This window comes from Tachypleus tridentatus, chromosome 6 (genome assembly GCF_004210375.1).
Source record: "Tachypleus tridentatus isolate NWPU-2018 chromosome 6, ASM421037v1, whole genome shotgun sequence".
In the NCBI taxonomy this organism is placed as follows: Eukaryota; Metazoa; Arthropoda; class Merostomata; order Xiphosura; family Limulidae; genus Tachypleus; species Tachypleus tridentatus.
The window spans coordinates 120,646,962-120,674,687 of record NC_134830.1 but is presented as its reverse complement, the minus strand read 5'-3'; the positions used below and the strand labels follow the sequence as shown (position 1 = coordinate 120,674,687).

Sequence of the window (27,726 nt, the reverse complement as noted above, 5' to 3'; positions counted from 1 at the left end):
TTAAGAGTACAAGTTAGTTGCATTTCTAGATATTAATTTAACTTGAACAAATATCAATGTTAAAATAGATATATGATTGTAAATCCGTCACACCGGACACTCGGTGAACAGTTCAATTGTCTTTTATTGATGCTTCTCTTTTGTGTGTAGTTCTGCATTGCTTGTATATAATGAATTACTATATGTAACCAATATGCGCGTGACATTTTATACCACATTCGTTCTTTCGATGAGATATTTAATGTAGTAACTGCATAAGATATTATTCGTGTTTCTTATTACACGTATTTTGAGAAAGCAACAGTTATTTTGCCAATATTAATTGTTTTCTTTACACACATTCCTTTACCCGCTCAAAATGGTATTTTTAATTATAGTTGTAGTTATGGTATGTGTGTGTTTACACACACACACAGTGTTATAGATACTTTCTTGATAGTACTGTAGGAAGATTGAAATTAAATATAACGTCTCGTTTTAATTCTATGTTGGACTTTGATGATCACCATATTGCATAACAAGAGTATGGTGTTACTATTTCATGTTTTATCATTATTTTCTACTATTCTTACGCCATACAGTTTTCAGAAGAACTCGTTGCGTTCGGATCTATCGCGGAAACTTTTTTCAGATTGGATTACAGATTACTGTATTTATGGTCTGGTACTGATTGTGTTAATATTTCGTTTTCAGATTATCTGATATACAGTGAGTATATTTGCAGAAAGATGTATTGTGCTTTTATAGTCCACGGTTTTACTGAAGTTTGTCTGTATAGAACAGTATATACAGTGGGTATGTGTGTTTCAAAAAGATGTTATTGTCCAAGCCAATATTTTTAGTATCAAAATTTTGAAATAAAACATATTTAATTGTCGTATGAGATGGTGCACTTCTCTTAACATTTAATTTAACCTTAGAGAGAAAGAGTTAAATATCTGAATAATTAAGCACATGGATCAGAGAGACTGTCTTGAAGATATGTCAGGAATAATACGTCATCATGCACAAACTTCACCACAGATGTGGTTGTTAATTCTGGTTTTGACAAACAGAGGTTAAAAAATAGTTTCCATGTCTCAGTAAGACACTTTTGTTGATGAAATCAGATATGACATTAATATATTTCAGTTTCACAACGATCATTATTAATATGTTTGTACAAGATGAACATAAGTACACCTTATGTAATATTTATATAATCTTCTACCATTCTTGTTTTTCCTTTTGATCTTTATACAGATGGTTAGACATCTGTGAAGGGATATTAACTGGGTGGTTGGCAGGAACTCCATTAGTGACGTTTCTTTTTTTTTTTTTTACTTCCTATGTAGTTCTTGATATTTTGTTCTGAGGAAGCAGATATTGTTGGAACAAAACTGTGGATCTCTAAGTCTAGTTAACTTATAAAGAACACTTCTCTCACCTCTTTACCATCTGTCAGATCTTTATTTATATCCATTCCATTGTTCTGAATTGTTGGTTCTCCAGATGTTTTTGTGATGCATCTATTAAATGTCGTCAACAGAATCTGTGAATTGCTTTCTTTTTATACCCAAGTTTTATCTTGGATTGAAACAGCTGGAAGTTCCAATTTTCACTATATAATATAGATGCTGTAGCTGGTGTTGTAGTAGGTATTTATAACTTAACTGTGGGAAATCTTGTCCATTAGGGTTAATGTTTCTTACATTTAATATATATGTTGATCTTTACTAATGTATGTAAAGGGTGTTTATAGTTGGTTGTGCAGCATCGTTCATCATCATCTACCTGTGTGGTGTAGGCTTATTATTTATTTTATACCCATTTTCTTCAGTATAAATGATTTTAAAATCTGTTTATTGATTTGTATGTGCAGTTTTCACAACAGTTGGTCAGAAAAGGGTTAATTTCATTTCACTTCAGCTATCCTTTGTTCTGTGTCATTCACCACTTAAGATATCACCTTTCTTCCTGTGACCTTTTCCATTGTCCATTTAGGTTATGTCTAAAGAGTGTAACTCTCTTATGTTTAATTGGAATGACCAATAGTCATACAGTTAGTGCAAGTAATCTTGAGAAAGTATGGTATTATAGTTTGACTTGGGTGATGTTTTCTAAGACTGGAACACAAGTGTATATACAGCTTTTAACTCTTCAATAAAGTTGACAGTTCATTGTGAATAAACATACACACACACACAATTATTTGTTAGCAAATTAGAAAATATATTTTTTATGTCCAATCTCTTTCAGTCAGGAACTTTAAGTTCAGAGAGTCCACACCTTTCTTAGTCACTCTTACATAATAACATATGGTTAAAACAATACTATTGAAGAATTATAGAACCTTATTGGTAATTGCTTACACGCAAACAATCATATAAAGTGTTTTTATTACTTTAGTTAATTATAATTGTATGCTATTTTGTGAAATAATCAGATGTTTATGTAATAAAAACATGAATATAGTTTTCTTCAACATTCATCGCACTGTAGTTAAGTATATAATATCATGAGGCGATTATGTGTTACTTTGCCTGTGTGGAAAACGAGTAGTCAGACTAATAAGGCATGGGCTAAAATAACATTGTGGTATTGTGATATAATGTTAGTTGAAAGTACACTGTTTTGTAAGGTTTCAAATACCCAGAATATGCCTCCACCACCATCCTTTTTCGACCTTCGTAAACACAGTGCATGATACTTTACTGGGCGAATAGATCACATTGTGTATAACAACTACAGACGACCACATATCCACATTTCATTCACTCCATTTATTAATAATTTAAGTGAACTGAGGGTATAGCTAGGCTTTTTAAGATGGCGGTCTGGAAACAAGAAAGCCATGCCTATAACACGACGATTTGAAATAGGACATATATGGAATTTTATCTTTCAAATTATGCTTTATTCAATGCTGTAGGTATTTTGGTTATATGAGAGCGATATTACATAGACATATAGATACAATTTTTCCGACCATTACAGAAAAATAAGCTGTTGGCAAGTTGCCAGCTTGTAAAGATCAAACACGTATGTAGCTATTTTCGTACGTTTTCTGTTTAATCTGTTTCCCTGCTTTGGCACAATATTTAGGCGAAAGAGATATTTAACTACGTGTATAAATAAAGAAACTGAAGGAATGGTTCAGACATATACACTTATTCTGATCATTTATCGGCTTACATTGTGTAGCGTTGAGGGAATGACTGTTTTATAGATTAAATGTTGCAAGAAAAGTGTACGACGAAGACGATCTTTTATACTCCTCTGTTAAGTTAATATTTTCGTAGACTACCGGAAGAATTAAACATATTCTTAGTCCCATGTGTATACGTTGTTTAGCAACGGTTCGAAGTAATCCAAAGAATCTTAGTTTTACTGTTGATAACATTTAACAGAAGACTTTCGGTCGTTCTAATTCTATTAACATTACTTTTAACCATGCAAGTGTTGTACTGAGATTATTATTTATAGGTCTTACTTTCAAATTACTGAATTTGTACACTGTACGAATAATATATTGCATTACATGGAAAACTTTCAATAACTGTTAAATATCAAATTTTTATAATAGCTTAGCAACCGAAAGAAATCGATATATGTAATTATACCATCCTGGATGGTAACATTACATTGTTTTCACTCTCATTTTGTGATTATAGCTATATAATAGTTTCAGTTTCATTCATTTATACATATAATGAATTAATCCAGTTGACTTTCAAATTTTTGTCTTAATGAGTACTGATGATGTGCAGTAGGCATGTTTGATAGTATTTTATACTGTATCATAGTAAAATCACTGTACTACTGGGTACTGATGACGTATAGTAGGCATGTTTGATAGTATTTTATACTGTACCATAGTAAAGTCACTGTACTACTTGGTACGGATGACGTATAGTAAACGTGTTTGATAGTATTTAATACTGTATCATAGTAAAGTCACTGTACTACTTGGTGCGGATGACGTATAGTAGGCATGTTTGATAGTATTTAATACTGTCATAGTTACGTCACTGTACTACTGGGTACTGATGATGTATAGTAGGCATGTTTGATAGTATTTTATACTGTATGATAGTAAAGTCACTGTACTACTTGGTACGGATGACGTATAGTAAACGTGTTTGATAGTATTTAATACTGTATCATAGTAAAATCACTGTACTACTTGGTACGGATGACGTATAGTAAACGTGTTTGATAGTGTTTAATACTTATCATAGTAAAGTCACTGTACTACTTGGTACGGATGACGTATAGTAAACGTGTTTGATAGTATTGTATACTGTATGATAGTAAATTCACTGTACTACTGTGTACGGATGACATACAGTAAACGTGTTTGATAGCATTTTATACTGTATGATAGTAAAGTCAGTGTACTACTTGGTACGGATGACGTATAGTAAACGTGTTTGATAGTATTTCATACTGTATGACAGTCAAATCAGTGTACTACTGTGTACTGATGAACGTATAGTAAACATGTTTGATTGTATTTTATACTGTACGATAGTAAAGTCACTGTACTACTTGATATTGATTACGGACAGTAGACATGTTTGTTAGTGTGTTGAAAGTTGTTATTGTTATGAGAGTTAATGGTTTTGTTTGCATGTTTAAAGTTCTGTTTCCTCTCAAACTTCCTCCGTATGGTACGAACTGTCCTGTAAACATGATTATAATATACTCTAGTGCTGTACCCTGTTTTAATGTATCAACGACGAGTGCATGTGTGGTTGTATACGTTTGCTAGAAAACAAACAGGACAATATTTTCCTAAAGAGCAACGTTTTAGAATAATTTATAATTCAATGAGATTGTGTGTTTCAGTTTCTGTATTCTAGATAGGGAGAAGGAACAAAGAAAGTGAACAATCCTAGTGTTGCGAAGACGAAACTGCCTAGAAAATTTTCGTAAAATAGTTTATTGTTATTTAGATTATGAATTTTCTAATGTAAATTTAATATACTTAATACTTGTTGTAGTTATGCAAGTCTGTCTCTAGGTCAATGCAACCTTGAATTGCATTATTTATATATATTGTAAACTTATCCCTCCCCGATTAACTAACTACTTAATTTTGTATCACAATTGTTAAACATAAGTGTGTTCGTTACTGAAAAAAACAGTGGGTGCAGATATGAGATGTATTATATCAGCGTGTGTTTGTATATGTGATTAGTGTATTCCGAATATTATTTTGATGAATTTTGTCTCCAACTTAAATTCACATTAAGCTGAGTTTAGGAGCATCTGTTATAATAACATTAGTAACAACAATTATAGTGGTATTAAGATCAGTAATTGCACTAACGTCAACAACGATAACTCGGTTTTATACGTCAACATGTCGGAACTTCGATTAGGTCGATTTTAGTACATTTTTATTTGGTGCATTTACGTTACATCAAACCACATATATTTTCCTGATTTTATACGAAGTAATATTGATTCATTGGCAAATAAAAATAGCTCATATAAGTATTAAGATCTTGTGATGAAAAGTTGAATGATTTGTAGATCAGAATTAAAATAATTTAAAACCAGTGTACCTATTGTAAACGGTCACATGATATATTTGGTTTTTGATTAGATCGTAAGGAAGTTTGAAAGTAGTTTTCATTGAACAATAATTGATTAGTAATTGATTTTTTACTACACTGGCTATAGGAGGTGTAGTGAAAGAAAACACTGCCTGCGATTGTACTTGCAACAAAATATGTCTGGTAAAGTGCAGTTATTGTATTCGTATAGTTGGTACTAAAACTTGATGATATTTCATAAATCGGTAGAGGATTAGCAATGACTTTCCTTTCATGCTGATAATGAAATCACTGGCTTTCTTATAAGCGAATTTCGATAGACAGCACCCACGGTTTAATTTTTAGATGACAGTGGTTATTAACTTACATTGGGATAAATTGTATTTGTTGATTTTCTTTTCTTGTCCGAAATATATGGTATGGTAACATGCAATTACTAAGTTTTATTTTTCCGCATAGTTGTTTAAGATTTTGAAGGCACTCACTGTTAGTCGCTTGTAACTGTATAACTTGATAAATTCAGAAGCAGTGTTCAAATGTCATCAACACGCCTAAACCCTGTCAAGGTTCCACTACTAGCTTTTAGTTGTCTTTAGTCTTCATCGTTTGATTGAGCCAGCAGTGTTGAATTTTGAACTATAGTTTATTGTTTAGTTACTTCTGTTCGGTTGTATTAATAGTTTGGAAGTGCTGCGGAGTCGTAATTTAGTATAGAAATTGAATATTCCATCCATATAGTGAACTGTGACGGTCTGAAGAGATGTTTGTTTTATCTACTTACAGTAAAAGTAAATCTCCACAGTATCAGTTTGTATGGCAATACAACGATCAGAGTGACTGAGTTACTAATTCATATTGGTGTTATAAGATGCCCGTTTCACTCTGTACATTCATTCTGAAAAAAAATAAATTTGTTCCCCTGTTCATATACTGTAACAAAACTGGGATTGACTTCTGTTCTTCCAAACAACTTAGCTCGACAGCAGATTCTTTTAAATAAAGGGCTTGTAGACATAAACCCCGTCTGCTTAAAATTAATATATAATATTCTGTAGATACTGTACAAACCGCAAGTGCCTCTGAGCACAACCCAATTATAATGAATTATAACTTCACTAACGTAAGAGTATAAAAAAATAGTGAAAAGTGCCACAGTAGGCTCTCGTTTGATTTTTAATTTCAACTTTATTTGAAAATTATTGTGAACAGGGTGATATTGCTTATCGGTGTTGTTTTTTAAATAAATCTTCAACAATTTTGTAATATGTGCATTAATGGTGAACTTTAATGAACGAATACATACATTAGTTGATCAATTTCAGTTTCTTTTCTTTCGTCTTTGCACATGTCGAGAATGAGGCAAAATGTATGAATAACAAAATATTGAAAATGTTTCTTTACGCAATTATGTTTCAGCAGTTCAAGAGACAAACTTGCATAAACTGAGTTATTGTATGAAATATTAAACTTAAATAAAAATAGGTAAGAAAGCTATAAAACATTGATTAACAAAGTGTTCGTTATCTGATACTAGTATTAGTTAGTATATTATGTTACTTGGTCTGGTTTGTTTTTAATTTCGCGCAAAGCTACTCGAGGGCTATCTACGCTAGCCGCCCCCCTTTTAGCAGTGTGAGACAAGAGGGAAGGCAGCTAGTCATCACCACCCACCGCCAATTCCTGGGCTAATCTTTTACCAACGAATAGTGGGATTGACCGTCACATTATAACGCCCCCATGGCTGAAAGGACGAGCATGTTTGGTGTGATGGGTATTCGAACCCGCGACCCTGAGATTACGATTCGGGTGCCTTAACCACCTGACCAGGCCGGGTATACTTGATCTGAGTTTAAACCTAGTTCTTACAAAATAATATGATATAACAGTAATATATGTAAGATTACTGAATATATTCAGTTGGTTTTAATTTAATTATGTAGAACTAAACTTTAAACTTTAGTTGATGTCACAAGTGTGACGGTAACAAACCTGATATAGTAAGCTTGGAGAAGCTAAAATTAATTATTTCATAAATTAAATCTATAGAGATATAAGAACAGCCTAATAAATATCTAAAAGTTCATCCAAAGAGGTTATACCTATGTGTTTTAAGATTTATGGAACAGTTCTTCAGTGATCTGTTTATCTTTTTCATATCGAGGGGCTTAAAAGAATCGATGAACTCCAACTTTAATTTACAAGGTTACTGTGTAATTAAAAAACAGTGTAGATTTAAGCAGTACGTAAGTATTATAGCATACGTAATCTTGCCCATAGTGTCTTACCTGTATCTCTAAGTCACATTAATATAAATTTAGTGTATGTACAAACAAAAAAATGATACATCGATTCATATTAAGTTATTTCTGAATATAAAAGCGGCTTTGTGGTTATTCTAATGATTCATCCTAGAATTTAAGTTTCGTTAGGTTTGAATAATAAAGCTACAAGTGTTCTCTGATTTTGAATTGATACATTAAAGGGAAGACAACTAATCAACGGCTCTCGCCAACTGCTGTCGGTCCATTCTTATGAAATAGCGGAATTTGACCTTCACTCCTATAACACATAGTGCTGATCACGATTTTTTACGTAAAAATGGGAAACGAACCATGGATCCTCGGTTCAATGTTTCTTTTTTCAGATGAATATTATCTAAGTTACAGTTATGGCTTTAATACGTTTGTGTTGTAACACTGGTTTTAAATATTTTACTGTTTTACGCTTCACTTTTCCTGAATTCTTTGCTATATCTCCTTTTTTTATGGTGTTCGCTGTCAGAAATGTGTTGACTATATCTGTGTGAGATAAAAGTAAAAACAGGTTGTTCTGTAAATCGACATATCAAATAACTCGTCCCTCTAGAACATGGTAGACACGATTGTGTGGTTTGTAGAAAACGTTTAATGGAAACAGTTTCTAGAGCGAGACAAGAGGTGGAAATAAGAATTTGATTGTTAGTTTGAAGCAACATGGATACAGGTTAGAGAAACAACCTGAAATGAATGCATTCGTATTTTTTTAAAAAAAAAACAACTAAAAAAAAACTGGGAAGTGAAGATATAGCCAGTGCTTGTACAGAGTTAGCCCTTGAATAATAACTGTTTGGGTCAAACAGTTTTCCTTTTATATATAGCTAAATGTATCCATTTTCGGTGTATTAAAAGGTGTTTCAGAGGTTTAGGTGAAAATGTGCGAGCTGTAATGTAGATGTTGAGAATTATTACATAAATTCTGATCGGATGATATAATTTTTAATCTTGTTGGGTATCTAGTAATGTTAGCTAGGAAATTGGATGTATAAACATTTTTTAAATGTTGTGGGTTTAGGCCATCTCTTTGTTTTCTTAAATAACTGTTTCAAGTTTCTTACTGCTTTTTTTTCAGTTTCTGTGTATTTAAATAAAACTAACAAATAAAATGGAACGTACGCTGTTGCCTTCTAAAATCTAAATGATAAAACTTCACTTTGCAATGTTTAGGCCACTATGCATTTGTGGGTTACGTTATAAGAGCGTCTTCCTTCTGATCTGTCAAAATTAGGGACAAGTGCAGATAATCTTCGAGTAGTTTTGCGTGAAACACAAAAAATATATATAAACAACATTTTGTCATCAGAGTTCTGTTTAAAGTAAAATGAAACTTCAAAAACATGAAACCAGTCTTAATGGAATTAGCAAATTTCTCTTAATATGTAAAAAAACACGTTATATTTGCTTTACTATTTCCAGTTTTGAGCACACTTCCAGTACATTGCTTAGGCGGGTGCTTTCGATTAGTGGTGTTCTGGACTTGAATTTCTTTTCATCGTGTCCTGTATGAGTTACATGTAAGGGTGTGGTTTGTAAAGCTTTTTTTATTCCACCGTTAACATGGGTGTTGACAGATTTTATATCTACAGAATTTACATCTTTCAAGTAAAAAATTATAACAAAAATTTACAATATTTCAAAGTAATGAGATTAAATGTGAAACTACACTTTCGTAACAAAAAAAAGTACTACCCTTTTCGTAGAAATGTAGTTTGACGTATAGTCAATGAATCCATGAAAAAATCACAATCTTTTCCGAGTTATTAACCCATTTGCAGTTTCAGAAGTGTCTAGTATTGACCCTGAGAAATAGTCGAATGATTTTATTTCACTGGTAAGCCAATGGGGGAACTGTGAAAGACAGTCCAACCAATTTCTATACCTTTTCACGGACGCATAATGGCAGAGCGGTATGTATACAAACTAGCAACGCTAGAAACCGGGTTTCAATACCTCTGGTGAGCAGAGTGAAGATGGCCCGTTGTGTAACTTCAAAAACGTTACAAACGTGCATATGTACCTTTTCACGGCAAAAGCTTTTAAAAGCATATTGTTTATGTATTCAGTTTTCTTTAGAACTTTTCTCCCAACTGTAATATTAATAGGTGTAACCATAGATCATATGTCAAATTTACAGTGTTTATTTTGAAGACGGTACTTTTTAATTGAAGCATACACATGTTCTGAAAGTTTTTTTAATATTCTGAAGCTTTAAGAGAGAAATACCATTGTATCCCCCCCCGTTCCTGTATATCTATGGGGTGGTGGTCATGCGCTGTGAATGAACGTTTTGTCCATTCTTACTAATTTGTATCTTTTCAGGGTGCCAAACTGGTATGAAAATCAATTCCATGGTTAGCGTATCCTAACTGTCAAACTTTGGTATGAAAATCAATTCCATGGTTAACGTATCCTAACTGTCAAACTTTGGTATGAAAATCAATTTCATGGTTAAATATACAGTCATGTCAAAAAGTTAGGACACCCTATGAAAGCCTGTGTATTTTTGTAACATTTCTGGATATATAGATATTTAATCTCAATGTTAACAATACTGAGAGATTATAGGAATATAACTAAACAATTAGAACTGAAGAAAAGACTTTTCAAGATCTTCTGTAAATGTTATTCTACAAAAATGCATATTCTAACTGAGAAAAAGTTATGACACCCCCACATTTATTCCCACTTAAAATGGCTCGACTCGCACACAGGTGTATCACACTAGGTGCACATGATTAGGAGATCGTTACTCAGCATTTTGAATGAGGTTTGCCCTATTTAAACCTCAGACATTTAGTTTGGTGTGCTCCTGACTTTTGAAGTGAGAGCGAGCACCATGGTGAGAGCAAAAAGAGCTGTCTGAGGCCTTCAGAAAGAAAATTGTAGCAACTTATGAGTCTGGTAAGGGATTTAAAAATATCCCAAAAGATTTTGAAATCAGCCATTCCACTGTCCGGAAAATAGTCAACAAATGGAGGGCTTTCAAAACAACTGCCAACATGCCCAGGTCTGGTCGTCCAAGCAAGTTCACCCCGACAGCAGACCGCAAGATGCAAAAAGAGGACTCCAAACACCCTAACATGTCATCACCGGCCCTACAGCATGTTCTGGCTACTGTTGATGTGAAAGTGCATGCCTCTACAATCAGAAAGAGACTGCACAAGTTTAACTTGCATGGGAGGTGTGCAAGGAGGAAATCTTTGGTCTCTAAAAGAAACATCAAGGCCAAACTGAAGTTTGCCAGAGAGAATGTAGACAAAGACCAGGACTTCTAGAATAATGTTCTTTGGACAGATGAGTCGAAAATTGAATTATTTGGACACCAGAACAGAGGACATGTTTAGCGTTAACCAAATACAGCATTCCAGGAAAAGAACCTCATACTAGCTGTGAAGTATGGAGGTGGAAGTGTCATGGTTTGAGGCTGTTTTGCTGCAGCAGGACCTGGAAAGCTCACAATCCTAGAATCCATCATGAATTCTAGTGTGTATCAGAGGGTACTTGTGAGACCATCTGTACGAAAATTAAAGTTGAAGTGGAACTGGACCCTGCAACACGACAATGACCCAAAACATACCAGTAAATCCACCAAGGACTGGCTGAAAACAAAGAAATGGAGAGTCCTGGAATGGCCGAGTCAAGCCCAGGTCCCTAGTGGTGGATGTAATGGCTAGTTTTTACTTACTGTCAAACTTTAGTATGAAAATTAGTTTCATGGTTAGTTTTTCCTTACTGTCAAACTTTGGTATGAAAATCAGTTTTATGGTTAGCCTATTCTTAAGGTATGAAAAAAGTAAAACATCTTAAAGGACAAAAAATCAAATAAAATTGTTCTTTATACCCTGTCGAGTGTACCACTGATAATTGATCTATAGATAAATTTTCACCAGAATCTTTACACAAACGGAAGAAAAAATTCACTTTCAAATGAAACTTTCTGAGCAAGAGATGAAAACTGGTGATAACAAAAGATATGTTATTCGAAGGTTTTTATACTGAACTAGCGTTCCTAAGTAGTTTGTGTTTTTTATCGTTTGCCAGATATTGTAATGACGAAATCCGTCGCTTATATCTGTACGATCGATTCCTGTTTTAGGGCTAAATATGGAAGGGTGGAAATTATATGTTTACTGTGTGAAAATAGCTCAAATTTAGTGCTCTTAAATTATAATTCATTATTATTTGTAGTTAAGCACAAAGCTACCCAATGGGCTATCTGTGCTCTGCCTACTACGGGTATCGAAACTCTGTTTCTAGCGTTGTATAACTGAAAGAGAAAATTAAACCACACTAACATGCAACGGAAAAAATACTTCCTTCTATACATTAATGTAAACAGGCTTGTTTTTAACGGATTTAATCACGTTAGTCTGTAAATTCTAACCCATGTTAACTACGTTACATGTGTATATCTACATTATCCACCGCCGGTGAGGACTCTCATCAAATGCTCATCAGGCTGGCGGGGATACGAGTTGTATATACATATATAATTATTTTTGATGAACCACTGTTAAAGCATAAATCAGAATACGCCATTCAGTTTTAACTATTATCGATTTTATTTAAGTCATTTACAAATTAGATTTGTTGATTAGAATTCATAAGAATATTATTTATTTTAACTGTCATTTGATTTGAATTAGCTTTAGTTTTTGTGAAAGATGGTAATAAACAAACTGGCCCCTCTTCCTGAAGGGGTCACGTAACTACTTGGAGGAAGTTACATTAGTAACTGTAGCTTCTAAGGACACAAGTATTTTTACTTGATTTTTTGGGTTTCGAGATTAAGATAAAATTGTACTCTTTTTATCCACCACTGATTAAAAACGAACTATATAACCTAACAGTTAATAACACGCTGCAAAAACATAGTATATCAAAACATTACGTGCTATTAGACACATGGAGTCATATTTCACACATAATTTGTTGGTTAGTTTTTCGGAAGTTTCTCCCAGCTTCTGTGGTAAATTGCCCGTAGCCTAAACTTGGTTTATATTTATCGTCCAGTCGATTATGCTAAATAATCCAGTTTTTACATTAAATTTTGGTTAATGCCTTACTTGAATACAACTTCGGTTGATCGAAAAACAAACTTCTCTGCTACTGACTTTTTACAAGTATAGTCTTGGAAATAGACAAAATAAATCTGGTAATCTTACTGAGGTGAAAACTTGAGCTGGTTACATCTATATTCACACAGTTGTGTGTTCCCAGGTACGTCTACGGATTTACAACGCTAAAATCAGGGGTTCGATTCCCCTCGGTGGGCTCAGCAGATAGCCCGATGTGGCTTTGCAATAAAAAAAACAAAACACACACACACACACACACACACACACACAGAGTTGTGTGTGAAAATTGGAAGATCCGGATGACATGTTTCTTTCGTAATATATTTCGCACCAACTTCAAGTATCACAACTGATTTGTATCTGTTTTTGTTGTTGTTGTTTTTGTGGCCAAAAATGAAGTAATAAATACAAACGAAATATATTCTACTTAACTATTTTTTTTGTATGGATGAAAATGTCTAATGAACTGCCAATTGCTAAAAATAGTAGAGTGCAATATGTCCTGGATTCGAATTACATCTTGAACATACAGTTGTTCTAGTATGCTGTTGATTCGAACGAAACTCCTGAAATCAAGATACTGAGCTACGTTAGATTTTTTAAAATCAAAATAACTCAGTTTGAAGTTAATTTAGTGTGTATTTGGATGTTTTATTGTTATTTTGTTCATTGGAATTTTTAATACATTTCTATTACACTTTAAAGATTTTTGTTTTTTTCTCATTGCGATACTAACTGCAATTTAAACGAAAGCCCTTAAAACAAATATTTCAACTAGCTTTTGAACGGGCGTATCCGGACTTGTAAATTCGAGGGTTAGCTATTCGATTCTTTCTATTGTAAAAATACATTACCTATTTTGAGATATTTGGTTCACTGAGAATGCCAGTAATATCTTATTCGGTCGGAAAAGTGTACACCAAGAGTTGGCGATAGGTAATGTTGGCTAGCTGTTTTCTATAACAAATTTTAATTTTTTGCTAAATTCATCCTTGCTGTGTGAATTTCTAAGGATAATGGGTTGTGTATATTTCTAACCTTACGATGTGCATTACTTACTAATGTCCTCAAAAGCTTTGATTTACATAGTTGTCCCTTTAGTGAATAGTTTGATCATTTTAACTGTGAAAGTGATAATGCTTTTTTTTTTTTTTTTAAAGACGATGTAATGGTCACTTAACTTAAAGTTGTATACGAAATATTTTCATAGTTAAGTGAACTTTGTACGCGTAAACAGGGTGAGTTGTATTGCTTTCAAATCTTTCATTTACTATAAGTTTATCTAAAAAATGCAAGCACTCGGAGACTTGACTGTATACATGGCCCTGGTCTGCTAGCTGTGCCCTACACACATCGTGTTTAGACTGTGTAATCTGTAATATGAGAAACGAGTCTGTATTCATAGCAGTCTGGTATTCTAAATGTGAAAGCTAGAGTATCAAGCGATGTACCATTTTTCATTGAATTATACCAGTTTCGGGGAATTCCATCCTTTGTCAGTGATCCTAAACAGAATCAGACGAGTTTTCATACAGTAGTGGTCTGTGTATCATACGTATGTTGTTTTGATGTGTCTTTTGTTCACATAGTTATCCTATGTTTATATAGCATTGCAATATTACACAGAATTAGTGCGCCTACTAATTTATTGTTTGTGAATTATTGAAGCTGTTTAAAATACTAAAAAACAATCTAGTTTATCATTTGATTTTTTTACTTTCATTGAATTAATTCCGGTTAGGAGTAATTCCACCTATCATAAAAAAATGTGTGATATCGTACATAGTGCCATAAAACGTTACAATTCGCGCAATTTTAATTTAATGACCGTTTAATTTCCATAGATAGGTTGTAGAGTTAATGTTATTATTTTTATAGTTGTTTCGATAAAACAGGTGAAAACCAAATAATCTATCAATAGAACAAACCTTAGCTGTGAAAATATATTTATGATTTTATTCGATTCTGGGTTTCAAATTCCTTATAGTAATTTAATGTTGAAAAGGGGTGTGCGGATTGGCCCTGTGGAAGAGCTATAAATTTAGAGGATGACGAGCTAGATTTAAATCCGTGCGAAGCACAAAATATTCTCCCAGTTTTTAAGCTATGGGTGCGTTATAAAAGTAACAGTTAATCCCTTATCGCGAGTCATAGTCTGACTGGCTTCCTTCCTTCCTTTTGAATAGAAGTTCACAGTTATGGACGACACCAACTAATTTTAGTAGCTTTGCCATATATAGAAAACATAAATGATATTTACAACGATTTGAGGAATTCAAATCCATGAAAATGAATTAAAGTTTTAGACATAAAAGTCTAGTTATTATGTATAATCACGTATAAATACCTGTTTATGATTCAGAAAAACAAAAACATGTCAGTAAGTAGTCTGTTGTCAAAGTCTATATTGTATTTTAATACTTTATTGTAAGAAATCCAAAGACTTGTTACGTAACATTCACGCGTATTAATAGGTACTATGTACATGTGTTAAAAATAGATAAGCTTTAATCATCTATCGTATAAATCAAAATAAACTCGTGTCTACTAATAAATGTTCTAGACTTTTTTTTTTTTACTATCTAAGGTTTTAAGTATTTTAGTCTAATGAACAATTTGTTTACTAATCAGTCTTTAAGTAAAGGCTGTTTTTGTTAAGGATGTTTGTGAGATCTCCATTACAGGTTGCGTGACATTGCAGCCTAAGGGGATTTCTACTGTAACCAGTCAGTCTCGTGGAATTTGATTTAATGTAGTTTATGGTTGAGGTTTGATATTACTTATTAAAGTTTATTGTTGAACTATCTGGAAGAAAAAAATAGGTGATTGAGATTGTGTCGTGATTTGCTTAGCATTGATATAATGGTATCAATTACTGTCATATCAAAGTTTCGGTTTCTTATGAGCTGATGTTGTAACTTTTCTTATAGCGTGTTTCTACAGTATCAGAAGCTACGAGGAGGTATATTACAAAGTGAACTGATTTACTTTGTAATGTCACACTGTCGCTAGCATCACTAACGAAAGGTTAATGTTTTAAAAGCGGTTTATCGACATTAATAAAGGTAACTACGGTGAAGGCAGAAATATTATTTATCACCATACAATTTTATTAGAGTGTATTAGAAACCTGTTAAAGTTCAGCAAGCTACTATATTCGTAGGCTGACTTGATCCATATTTCTTCAAGCTCTTTCCAGAACTTGTATGGATTATTTGTTAGTTTATTGTCCCTTGTGGACGTTAAAAGAAAGAATCATAAATCTAACGATTAAAGTGATTCCTTAAAGGTCGCAGACTGTCATTAGTGGGCACTCGAGGAAGAATTACGAAACGTGATTAGTGTTTCGATATTTTAGTGTTACTGTTATTGCGTTTTACTTCACAATATAATAACCTAAATTAATTCAGAAATCTTCAACATGAATATTTCAAAATAATTGCTCATAAGGTTTACACGAACAGCCACTAAGTACAAAGTCCAAGTTGTTGCTGAAAGATATTGCTAAATTGCTCAGTAAAGTTCGCTACTTTCTTTGTTGTTGCATGTATTTACTTTGCAAAATTTTCGAAATGTCTTATACACGAATAAACGACTTTCTTTTGAATACGTTTTATATGGCTGTCAGTACAGTTTTCCTTGCCTTTACGTCTCAAATTGCGCCGTAGTTCCACAAACCTTAAGAAATTGTATGAACGTGTTTGCTTTTCTGTGACCTTAAGACTCAAAACATTTTCACTATATAAGAAATTTTATAATTTCAACATATTGCAATCATTTCAATACATCAAACACACTAATCTATTTAAATATAATAATATTGTCTATTATCTGTCCGTTTAACCACTTCGCAGGATGCGGATGAATCTTCACCAGAATTGGTGTGGAAGTTCGTGAGGTCCAGGCGAGGTACCTACGAACATTTTTTTGCGGTTTTCATGGACGATTTTTTTACCACTTGTAGATGAATTCTCACCAGATTTGATATGGAGGTTCATATGGTCCTTGAAATTCTACAAATCTTCAGTTTTACATTTTACAGTTTTTATAGGCGTTAAGGTGATTTTTTTTATCACTACGTCGCTTCCTGTTGATGGATCTTCACCAAATGTAACGTAAGTTTTTGGGTCTGTGCAGATACGTGCAAATTTGCGATTTATCATTTTTTTGTTTTGCAGTTTTTACGGCCGTTTTTACGTTCTTTACTATTACATAGAAGGGAAGCAACTTTTCACGTCTTAAGATAAACTTTCATTAATCATGAATTTACATTCATGATTCAGCAGGCGCGTGCTCCAGCTAGTATATAATATTCTCAATTGTTCAACGAGACCTATTCTGTGTGGAGCAGCAAGTTTAAACAAACTATTTTTTGCGTGTGTTGTTTCAAAATGAGCCGGGCGTGACTTGCTTAAAGTGTTGAACTTAGTTACAGAGGATCCAAAGTTCTCACTGCGATGCTGCTGAGCATAGGCTGCACTTTCAGCTGTAGGTAAGTTACAAGAGTGACAGTTAATTCCACTATTCAGTTAAAACGTCTGACAAAGATCCTGTGATAGTGGATGGTGATATTCGGCTGCCTTCATTTGAGCAGTGGTTCAAAAGTGAGATCATTGTAACCGGACTTTATCTGACCCGGACGCTAAGATTGAAAATACTAGTATCATACGTTATTTTTGATGATTCAAAACCACAGTCACTAACGAGAGTTAAGTGTTGTTAGCTAGGCCTAAGAAGGTTATATATTACAGAGATAAGTCCATTTTAACCGAGGACAGCATTTTTTCCTGCACGTGATCTACATGTGTTCATGTCGAATATAACATGTTTATGAAAATTACTTTCAAACTGAAATAATGTACGTTTTTTCAGTAAATAGTATTTTCACTTTAGCAGTTTTGGGTCTCGTGGATATTACTTTGTGACAAAAATACAGATTTGTTCAATGATAATATAAAAACAAAGTTTGTATGTAATGGTGTATGTAGCTCTTCATGTTAAAGATATCACCCCTCAAAATACCAACCCTTACTAAGGCCTGACATGGCCAGGTGGTTAAGGCACTCGACTCGTAATTCAAGGGTCATGGGTTCGAATCCCCGTCACACCAAACCTACTCGTCCTTTCAGCTGTGGAGGCGTCAATCTTACGATTTGTTGGCAAAAGAGTAGCCTAAGAGTTGAGGTGGGTGGTGATGACTTAGCTGCCTTCCTTCTAGTATTACATTGCTAAATTATGGACGGCTATAGTGCATATAGCCCTCGTGTAGCTTTGCGCGAAATTCAAAACAAACATTAAGTAATTTAATGTTTTCGCTTGCTACATCTACCGGTGAAAGAGTTGTCTTCTATGTAAACATCATATTTGAGTCCTCTTCAGAAACAGTAATAAGATTAACGCAACGTTTCTAAAATATTTGTTTACAGACTGTAATACACAGTCATGGAAACTACAAGTAATTATAAATAGTTTCACAAAATTAAGTTAATGAGTCGATAAAACCCATTTGCACTCCACTGGTAATTTCAGGGTTAAAACTAATGAAAGTATGTGTATATTTAAATATATTTTGTTCTGAAGTTTACAAGCATTTAATTGAATATTCATAGTAGCTGACTCACGAACGTGACAGATAAGGACTTTAATTTTTTTTCGCAGAGTTTTATCTTGTTTTATTCTTAGTAGCTTTCTACAAGATGGAATATTTCACGTAATGTAACTTTGTGTCAAATTTGTTGGAAGTTAACGCTAACCTAATTTTTCAGATTGTAAGACACTACTAACGTAAGCCAAAATAAGGAAATAAATAAACGAAATTTACTTTTGACTATTCTTGTAAAATTAAAGTAGACACGAACAGCGAAGCGATAAACTTATTTTCTATCCTATCAACGAACATGATTTGCGTTTATGTCTTTACACTTTTGGACAGCTAATTTTAAAAATAGTTGACTAATAACATTGGGTTGAGAATTTAAATTTCATGAAAGTTTTGGTGTTAACAGATTTTTTTCGATAATTCAACTACGCGGATTTTGATTTTTTTTCCACCACGTACGGATTGCTTACAAATTGGGAATTAAAAAAAATCTCTTACTTATACCAAATTATTATTTCATTTACCACAACAAACATTTCTTGTTATTGTGTTTGTTATGCTTGAGAACTATAATGAACGAAAAGACATGCGTCGCGATTGGTCTAGATAAATCTATAGCCAGCGGTTGTCAACATTTTAATTATAGCAAAATGTGACCCGATTTAAATGAACATGATTCACTCATGTAAAAGTACATATGAGATGTTGTAAAATTGTCTGTACATGATGAAACAAAATGCATATCGTTTTCGGATTTAGCATACAGGAACTACCGCAGAACATTAAAAGCATTCAAGACAAAAAACATCGCAAGTCTCTATAATTAATACGATTGCGTATACTCCACACAATGTAAGGCCAGGCATGTTTACTGGTTAGCGTACTAGGATTTTGGATGTGAAAGCACATGACTGGTGACTGGTTTTCTCTTTGTAGCTATTGATCCGATATAAAAGTGACTGTCAAATTGCACTGTACGATCAGATGGTAGTAACCCTAAAGTTAGCAGTGTATGCTATTCTCTAGTTTTCTTTCTGTTCAAAGTTAAGGACAGCTTTGTTCAAGTAACCCTTCTGTGACGTAGCCTCAATATCTGAAGCAGACTTTTCTCTCTCATACACATTTTATGGGTACGTTTGTTGATGTTTTGTGACAAGAAGTTAAAACTCGTTTTATTTTAGTATCATATGAGTGGATAATTGCTGGCCGTTTTCTTTGTTTTATTTTTGAATTTCGCGCAAAGCTACACGAGGGCTATTTGCGCTAGCTGTTCATAATTTAGTAGTGTAAGACTAGAGAGAAGGCAGCTAGTCATCACTACCCACCGCTAACTGTTGGGCTGCTCTTTTACCAACGAATAGTGGGATTGACCGTAACATTATGATGCCCTCACGGCTGAAAGGTGTGATGAGTTTTCGAACCTGCTACCCTTAGATTATGAGTCGAGCGCTTTAACCACCTCGCCATGCCGGACCTACTTTCTTTCTTATTAGTGAATCGTAGTAATTAATTTATTTACTTGTGCCTTTAACTTTCGGTGTCGTAACTTGTAATGTTTTATAAAATATAAGCGTATCTTTAATAATTCATAACTTGCCAAATAAACAGTTCAGTGTAATTATTTTTGATGGTATTTCCTTACGTACTAGTCGGGTAAGTCTGATCTAGTAAATATTCAAAAACACCGTTGCTTATGATTCCTCGATGTACTCTCCAAAGCAGCTGGTGTTCCCCTGTTTCTGCATTTCTCATGCCTTTACCCATCATTCCTTGCTCAACATGGCTAGCCTGTGACATAGATTCTTGGCTTTATCATTTGAGAGAGAGTGCTATCGATGGTTGAAACCACCCAGCTAGGGGCTGAAGGCTTCTGTGGTATCAGGAACAAGCGAAAGGCTTAGCTGTTTGTAATTTAGAGTTTTATGAGAGTGGACTTCATATTTTTATGTATGGAATAAAAGGTAAGTGAAATAGTTGTTTTCCTGCAGATATGGTATCGTTTTCAAACTTCGACCGGTGGTGTTGTCATTGCCGACTGCAACACGCACGCACCTTTTGCCGTGTAGCAGGGCTTGCGTTACCGTATTCGTGTTCGATATTTTTGGCTCGGTTATTTCACCTATATGCTCATATTGTGTTTCCTTGTTCTGTCTCGCAGTTTTTCCAAATTAATGCTCTTTAACGGAAAGCAGTGAGAGCTCACTCTTGATGTTGGTTCTTTGGTGGCAAGTTGCATGAACTTGTGTTAACTCGCGATTTTGTTTTTAAATCGTCATTTACTGTACTTAATTTAACGTTACAAAAGCATTAAAATATTATTTAAACCAAATTCGGTTAGTTATAAGTACGTAATGTTAAAATAGGTAAATTAAACAAGGCACGTGGCAGACTTGGCTGCTTCCCTTCCGTTTTATTGCTACAACTTGCTGTTAATTTTGATATCACATCTTTACAAATTTGTACATTTTTATATAGCTCAGCATTCTTTGCAGCTTACATGTTGGCCTACATTTGTAAATGTTGCATCTTTCAATATGGCCGGTCCATTTATACGAACTTCACTGTTTTGTTTAAATATCACCATTTTTTGTTTTAAATTACAATTTTCCTCATAATAAGTTATTTGTTATTCTTAGACGAAATATTTTCACCAATTTGTGGGATTAGTAGCTGAGCTGAGAGGTATGAAAAAACGTTTTAATCAGTTTTCCTTCGTAATGATTTTTTAATTGTATATTTTAATTTACGTCAAGAATTATAAAACTTACTGTTGAATAACTAACACTGTCATATTTACCACAACAGTATTACTAGTTTTAGCAGCCTTACAAAATGTGAGAAAGTGAAACAGATTTTAGTTGTGTTGAAACCAAAACTTGTCCTTAATTCATGCTATTACACTATTGTGTACAAATACAGCATATTCTCTTGTTTCTATGCCTTTTGATTAAAAACTATTTTCACCTTTATTTGAATGGCTGTTTCTCTTAATTCATAACAAACAGTAGTATGCTATTCTTTTTGTACGTGACGTTGGAGTGATTAGTGTAACTTTACTATCTAGAACAGCTGTGGCAATGCCTGAAGTTTGATTAAACATTAAATTCTGTATGAACAGTTACTGTAGTGTTGACTGTTGTCACTTTATGGTGACTCGAGTTCTTGTTCTCTTTCACTCTCTCTGTATAAAATGCATTGATAAAACTGTTTTCATTGCTGTCAATAAATGCATTGTTTCTACACACTCTTGTGTGTTACTAACCAAACACAGTGCAGGTGTACGACAGAACTTGAGTTTTGAATTGCACACTCCTGTTACAATACTAGTAGTTTGAAACGTCACCTGCAGGGGATGAGTGAGCCTTCTGTTTATAAATTAATATTGAGGTTCATTCCATATGACCGTGTTATCTACGTCTCCCATATGTTTTGCTGTTCATATATTGTCACTGTTGAAATAAATTCGTAGTATATGTATGTTTGGTACTAGTTATTCTGTAATAGAGAAGGGCGTACGTACGCCTTCTGCAACAGTATTCATGAAACTAAATACGTTTACAATGCCGAAGTCTTTAAAATTCTAAACTGAGCAGTGCGAAACTTTTTTTTCCAATTTCAGTTGTTTCGCTTTTCGAGGTGTGTGTGTACTAATAAAGTTAGGTAAACAAAATCAAAAGGAAGGATTGCATAAAAAAACAGCAAATCCAAACCTTTTACTAATCGTTAGTTTGTTATAACCTAAAACAAGCCGAAACAAAAATAAATTAAAACTGAATAATAAAAAAAAACGCTGCACTAATTAAAAAGGCCCCAGGGTAAAAGCTATAATGTATGTTATAAAATGTACCCCAGGTTTTGAAGGTGACTGAAGAAGTAGGGCCCACATTGCGATGGGGATACACCGTCTATCAGTCTTAACCTCCATTCGCCAGTCTTACATAAAGAAATAAAATAAAGGAGTATTAATAGATATCGGAATAAATTAGGAGAGCGAAATGTGGGTGCTTAAGCTCGCAACGTCCCGCATCTATATCACCCTTCACTGCTTGCAGACAGTTGTGGGAAGGTGACTGCTCTCTAAAGTAAAGAAAAAAATTGAAAAATAAGAATAAGAAAAAAAGGTATTACCATTTGGGCATAAGTAACTTAAAAACGTACCTCTTGAAGTTAGCATTTTAGCCCCCATTATGGTAGAAAGACACTAATTAGTAGCCTAGTAAACGAATTATACTAGTATGAAGAGTCTCCTCCAGTGTCTGTTTTTTTTTTGTTCCTTATCTTCTGAACAGTTAATTGTAGGAAAAATATCAAAATGCTTTTCTTCAGTTCCTAAAATTTCATATCGATATCAAAATCAACTCAGTCTTCGTATTTGCTGAACCGTCAATTTGAGAAAAACTTTTAACGAACAAAGAATGTTACTTTTGTGAGGGAATTTCACGAAAAAACTTTCATGGACTAATTGAAAGAAATGTTTTAAAAGATAGGAGTATTGAAAGAAAAACATATATATATATATATAGAGAGAGAGGTATTACATACGTGCATGATTTATTGTTGAATAAACTGATTTTAATTTGAATATTTCTTATTTGGCTCTTGTAGAAATAACTCAAAAGTGATCACTTCGGCAGCAGATTTTCTTATGACGCTCCGTAAGATGACAAGGAAGTGTGGCATCCAGCGGAGAAAATTCCCCGCAGCTACGTTGCACTGCACTTGTTCTTTTGCTTAAAAATAAACGCAATGCTACCATATTACATAAGGCTGTGATTCAAGACGTTGAATTGACTGCTCGTTTTTTTTAAAACTTATTCACAACTTTTTTCAAGTCATTTATCGTTTTATTGATTATATGCGCATCTACTAGCTCAGAATGCTCTTGATAAAAATCGTCACAAAGTTATTAACTTGTACACGTGTTACTATGTATAATACACCCTTGTTCTATTTTAAAATATGAAATAAACCAGTACTTAAGATACTGAAAGAGAAAAACCAATATTAGTTTAAAAAAAAAAAAGCTTTTATGAAAGTCGGTTATTTGCACGTTCACTTGCAACTACGTTAAAATCTCAAGGTCATGGTTAAAATGTTTATTTCCCAATGGGAGGCAGTAAACGGTATCATAAGTTGTAGTGTGTGTGTCAGTTTATCACATGATTCGAGTAATGCACGTACCGTATTTATAGGCTTGTTGTATGCTTAAGTAAATTACGTTATATGTAAAACAACTGTATTAAAATTTATGAAAAACTACATCTCAATATTTACTCTTCGAATTAAATTGTAATTAAATAATATTGGTTTTAACAAACCTTTCCTTGTTATTCCTTTGGCGTTATTAAATGAAAAATGCACACAGAAGTGTGATACAATAGTAAATATGAAAAGGGGATTCAATTTTAATTTTTAACTTTTCGCCCTTAACCCGACACCAAGTGTGTCAATAATCATTGTCGTAAATCTTTTAAAGTAAACTACAGACAGGGTTCGAACCGATTAAGATTGTTATTTACTGTAGTGGTTGGTGTGTCAGACTGAATATCACAGTTCATGGTTTGTATCCTCTTGTCATGGCTGTTGGTGCGTTACAAGAATGACAGTCAAATCCCACAATTCAGTCAAAGTATCTCTAAAGTTGGTAGCGAGTGCTGTTGACTTAGTTAACTTCCCTGTAGTCAAGGGATTCAAGATTAAGGACGGTTACCACTGATATCCCTTTTGTATCTTTTCTCAAATATCCAAAACAAACTGTAAAAAAACAAAACGTTTCTGTCCAAACTTCTTTTAAATAAATAATGGAAGAAATCATAACTGGTGGAGATTCGGTTGTACTTTACTCCCAATGTTGTATCAGTATGTGTTGGTGCCCTGTGCGAACGTACCTTTCTCTGTACTCACGGTACGGCCTTGTTTATCCCTTGGGTAGATTTTATTTATTTTTTGTGTGTGGCGCCCCTCTATGGCTCAGTAAGCTAATATTACAATACAGCAAACTATCTATAAACTATTTATGGCTTAATTATAACATTGGTTATTATTAGGAGTTTGTGTTGGAACTGAGATAATAGTCTGGTTGTTTGGAGATTTTTATTAACCTTTAAAACAATGTAGGTTATATTCAAAAATGACATTGCAATATTGGCCACTTGCGGGGTATGTAAGTACGTCTTCGTTAATATAGCTTTTGAGTGACAGTTGCTCGTTTGTGGAATAGATAACGATACGACTTCGTGAAAGAGAAATGTAGCTGTTTCACGCTATCGATGTTTCCAATGAAAGCACCGCTTCACCCGAAACCAACTGTATGAAACGTTCTGTTTAAACTTTCTTTTGAGAATTTAAAAACTTTGTTAAAACTGTCGTTTCAACTTCATATAGTATGTGCTTTTTACAGAAAAATGCACACAGTAAACAGCAAGTTCAGTTTCCGTGTTTTCTATATCCGGGCTTTATATTACAATTTAGAAAAGTTTCAAGTAATGGAGAAATTCTAACATGTGCAATATCATGAAACTTGGTGTCTCTTTCCATTAACTTCTTTCTTAACTGTTAATCAGTTCGTTGTATATTGGCCCTTTTGCGTTAATAAACCATTTGACTTTTAGAAAACCCAACACTTGGTATACTCTTTTTACTTAGATAATTTAAAATAAATTAAGTTCATAATAGTGGTAACACTTTTTAGTTTTAAACACGCAGTATTGCAGTTGCTGTAGAAAAAGGGAATTACTTCATCAGCAACTCAGATACGGAGAGAAATTCAAGTAATTATTTTGATTTATTTAACGTGTGACATGGGTTCACCTTAACATTTGATAATTCGTGAAGAAGCCACGTATAGCAGAACAAACCACTGGAAGTAATTAAACGAAAGTGCAAGCATGATGTGATCAATTTTTTGTTATTCGTGAAATTCGTTCTTCTAAGAGAAGTGGAAGTTCAGAGAATTATCGCAACTAGTGTTGCAAGTTCCGCTTTTTTATCGTTGTAATTCTTTGAGAGTCGCATGTTGCGGGCTTTCTGGGGTTGTTATAATGAGGCGTTTTATTTGGATGTTTTTTAAACAGCTAACTGGACAGTGAATAGTGCACACATCATTACAGTTTTATAATCACCGTATCACCTCTTCTGTCCATTAAAAAAAAAACACACAACGACAGTGTCGTTTCTTTTTATCACGAGATTCAACTCCGATCCCAAGTCATGGCGAAAGGTCTAAGCTGGTTTTACTAACGTTCATCCAGGAGTTTAAAATAAGATTAAAAAGACGACGTAAACATGTGTAAACTAGTAAAGACCGGAAAGCATTTTTATTTAAATTAGTATCTTTAATACAACAATCTTTCTTGAAATATATAATTGCTAGAATAATTTAATCGCACACAGAAAAATCGTTTAAGGCCTCGTTTTAGGCCTAACATGAGCTAAGCCTTCATTAAGTGCGAACTGTAATCGACAGAGATAATTAACACTACACTGGTGCACGTTTCCTTAGTTAGGGCTAAATTTTATCGTACTTAATACTATTAGTTTGTTTTTTTTTTTAATTTTGCGCTAAGCTACTCGAGTGCTATGTGCGCTAGCCGTCCCTAATTTTGCAGTGTAAGATTAGAGGGAAGACAGCCAGTTATCAGCACCCACCGCCAACTCTTACGTTATTCTTTTACCTACGAATAGTAGGATTGATCGTCACTCTATAATGACTCTACGGCTGAAAGGGCTAGCATGTTTGGCGTGACGGGGATTCGAACCCGCGATCCTCGGAATACTTTTAGCAAATAAACTTAATGTTAATCTACGACCTGACGTTACACCTTTTTTAAAGTTGTTTAATATGTTTTTGTGCAAAATATCTACTAAAATACATTTACATCCGCCTTTTGATTACATTGGTTCAATGAAGTGCGCGCGCATGTTCGACAGAAATTGTTTATTACTGTTTTACAACTGGGAAGAAAATGTCGGACAGTAAATCAAGCAAACCTAATAATGACATTTTAAATTGGACATTTATAGTTGATTTCGAGGGATTAAAGAATTTTTTAGCTGCCGATTTATCAGTTGAGGAAAAAATAATTTATTGATATGAATTTCAATTATGAGCTTCCATGTTGCACATAGATATTTAGTGTGTAACACCCTTACAGTTCTCTCTTTTTACCTATTTTGTGAAGGTATGAGTCTTTTAGAAATTTCATAATTAATACTTTTGAGATCGTTGACCCTTGATGAAATTACAGAATTGAGGAAAACCAAAAAAACAAACAAAAAAAACTTCATAATTGTGATTTGTTATATCATGGTTTCACGCGTAAAGACACATTTGTAGGCGTAATGTACTGCTGAAGTCCATTTACTGAAACATTGAGTAAAAATGCGCCATTCTGTTTTAGTTTACACAACTTGTTATTAAACAGCCAGCAGTGATCTCATTCTAGATAGCATGACATGTTTTGAAACTGATCTTGTAATTTGGGCTCTCTCGACTTTATTACGTATTCTTTCCTGTGTTTAAACTTCAATTTTTTGAAAGTCTGAGTATTAATGTCTTTTTCTCACTATTTCATGATTCTCTCTGCTCATTTTGATGCACTCTGAAAGGCTCAAACTTGACCATTAACGAAGGTTAATTATACCTCCACACCTATAGGTATAGAAGGGGGAAGGTAATCCATTACTGCTTACATAGGTAAGGTTAATTTTACATTCACACGTATCGGTATAGGAAGGCGAGAAGGTAATCTCCTATTTACAGATCTACACCTTATGCATAAATATTCATTATTAACCTGGAACCAGCTGTCTATTAAACTGTGTATTGGTTTATTCAAGTAATATATTGATATTTCCATTACAATCTTACAACAGATTTCTTTACCTAGATAGTTGCAGGTTAATTAAAAAAGCAAACTTCAAAATACGTTCGTAAAAAGATAACTATATTTTGTACAGTTATCCCTGTAGAGTCGATGTGAGTTTTAAGTCTGATCAGTTTCGTATTTTTAGTTACTCTACCTACTTATTCAAAACGTTAGGTAATGTTGTTATAGTCCAGTGAGATAGTGTGTAATTACTGAGTTATAAAAGTTTTTACCACAACTGTTGCACAGGTGGAATAAAAAAATAATTAAATTTTCATACAAGCTAAGCACAAGTTAAAATAACTAAATTTTCATACAAGCTAA

The 27,726-nt window shown here is 33.6% G+C and overlaps 1 protein-coding gene across 22 annotated transcripts in view; it reads left to right on the top strand.

Annotated features, from left to right (window-relative positions):
* Nucleotides 1-27,726, top strand: part of LOC143253459 (plasma membrane calcium-transporting ATPase 2-like) — a 278,542-nt gene that overhangs the window by 45,833 nt on the left and 204,983 nt on the right. The window contains exon 1 of one of the 22 annotated variants that reach the window (XM_076507415.1): nt 20,331-20,496. The exons of 20 other annotated variants lie outside the window; for them this stretch is intronic. The gene's annotated coding sequence lies outside the window, so the exon portion shown is untranslated. Of the gene's footprint in view, nt 1-20,330; nt 20,497-27,726 lie in introns of those variants that run through there. One more of the 22 variants, XM_076507410.1, reaches the window with a different exon arrangement.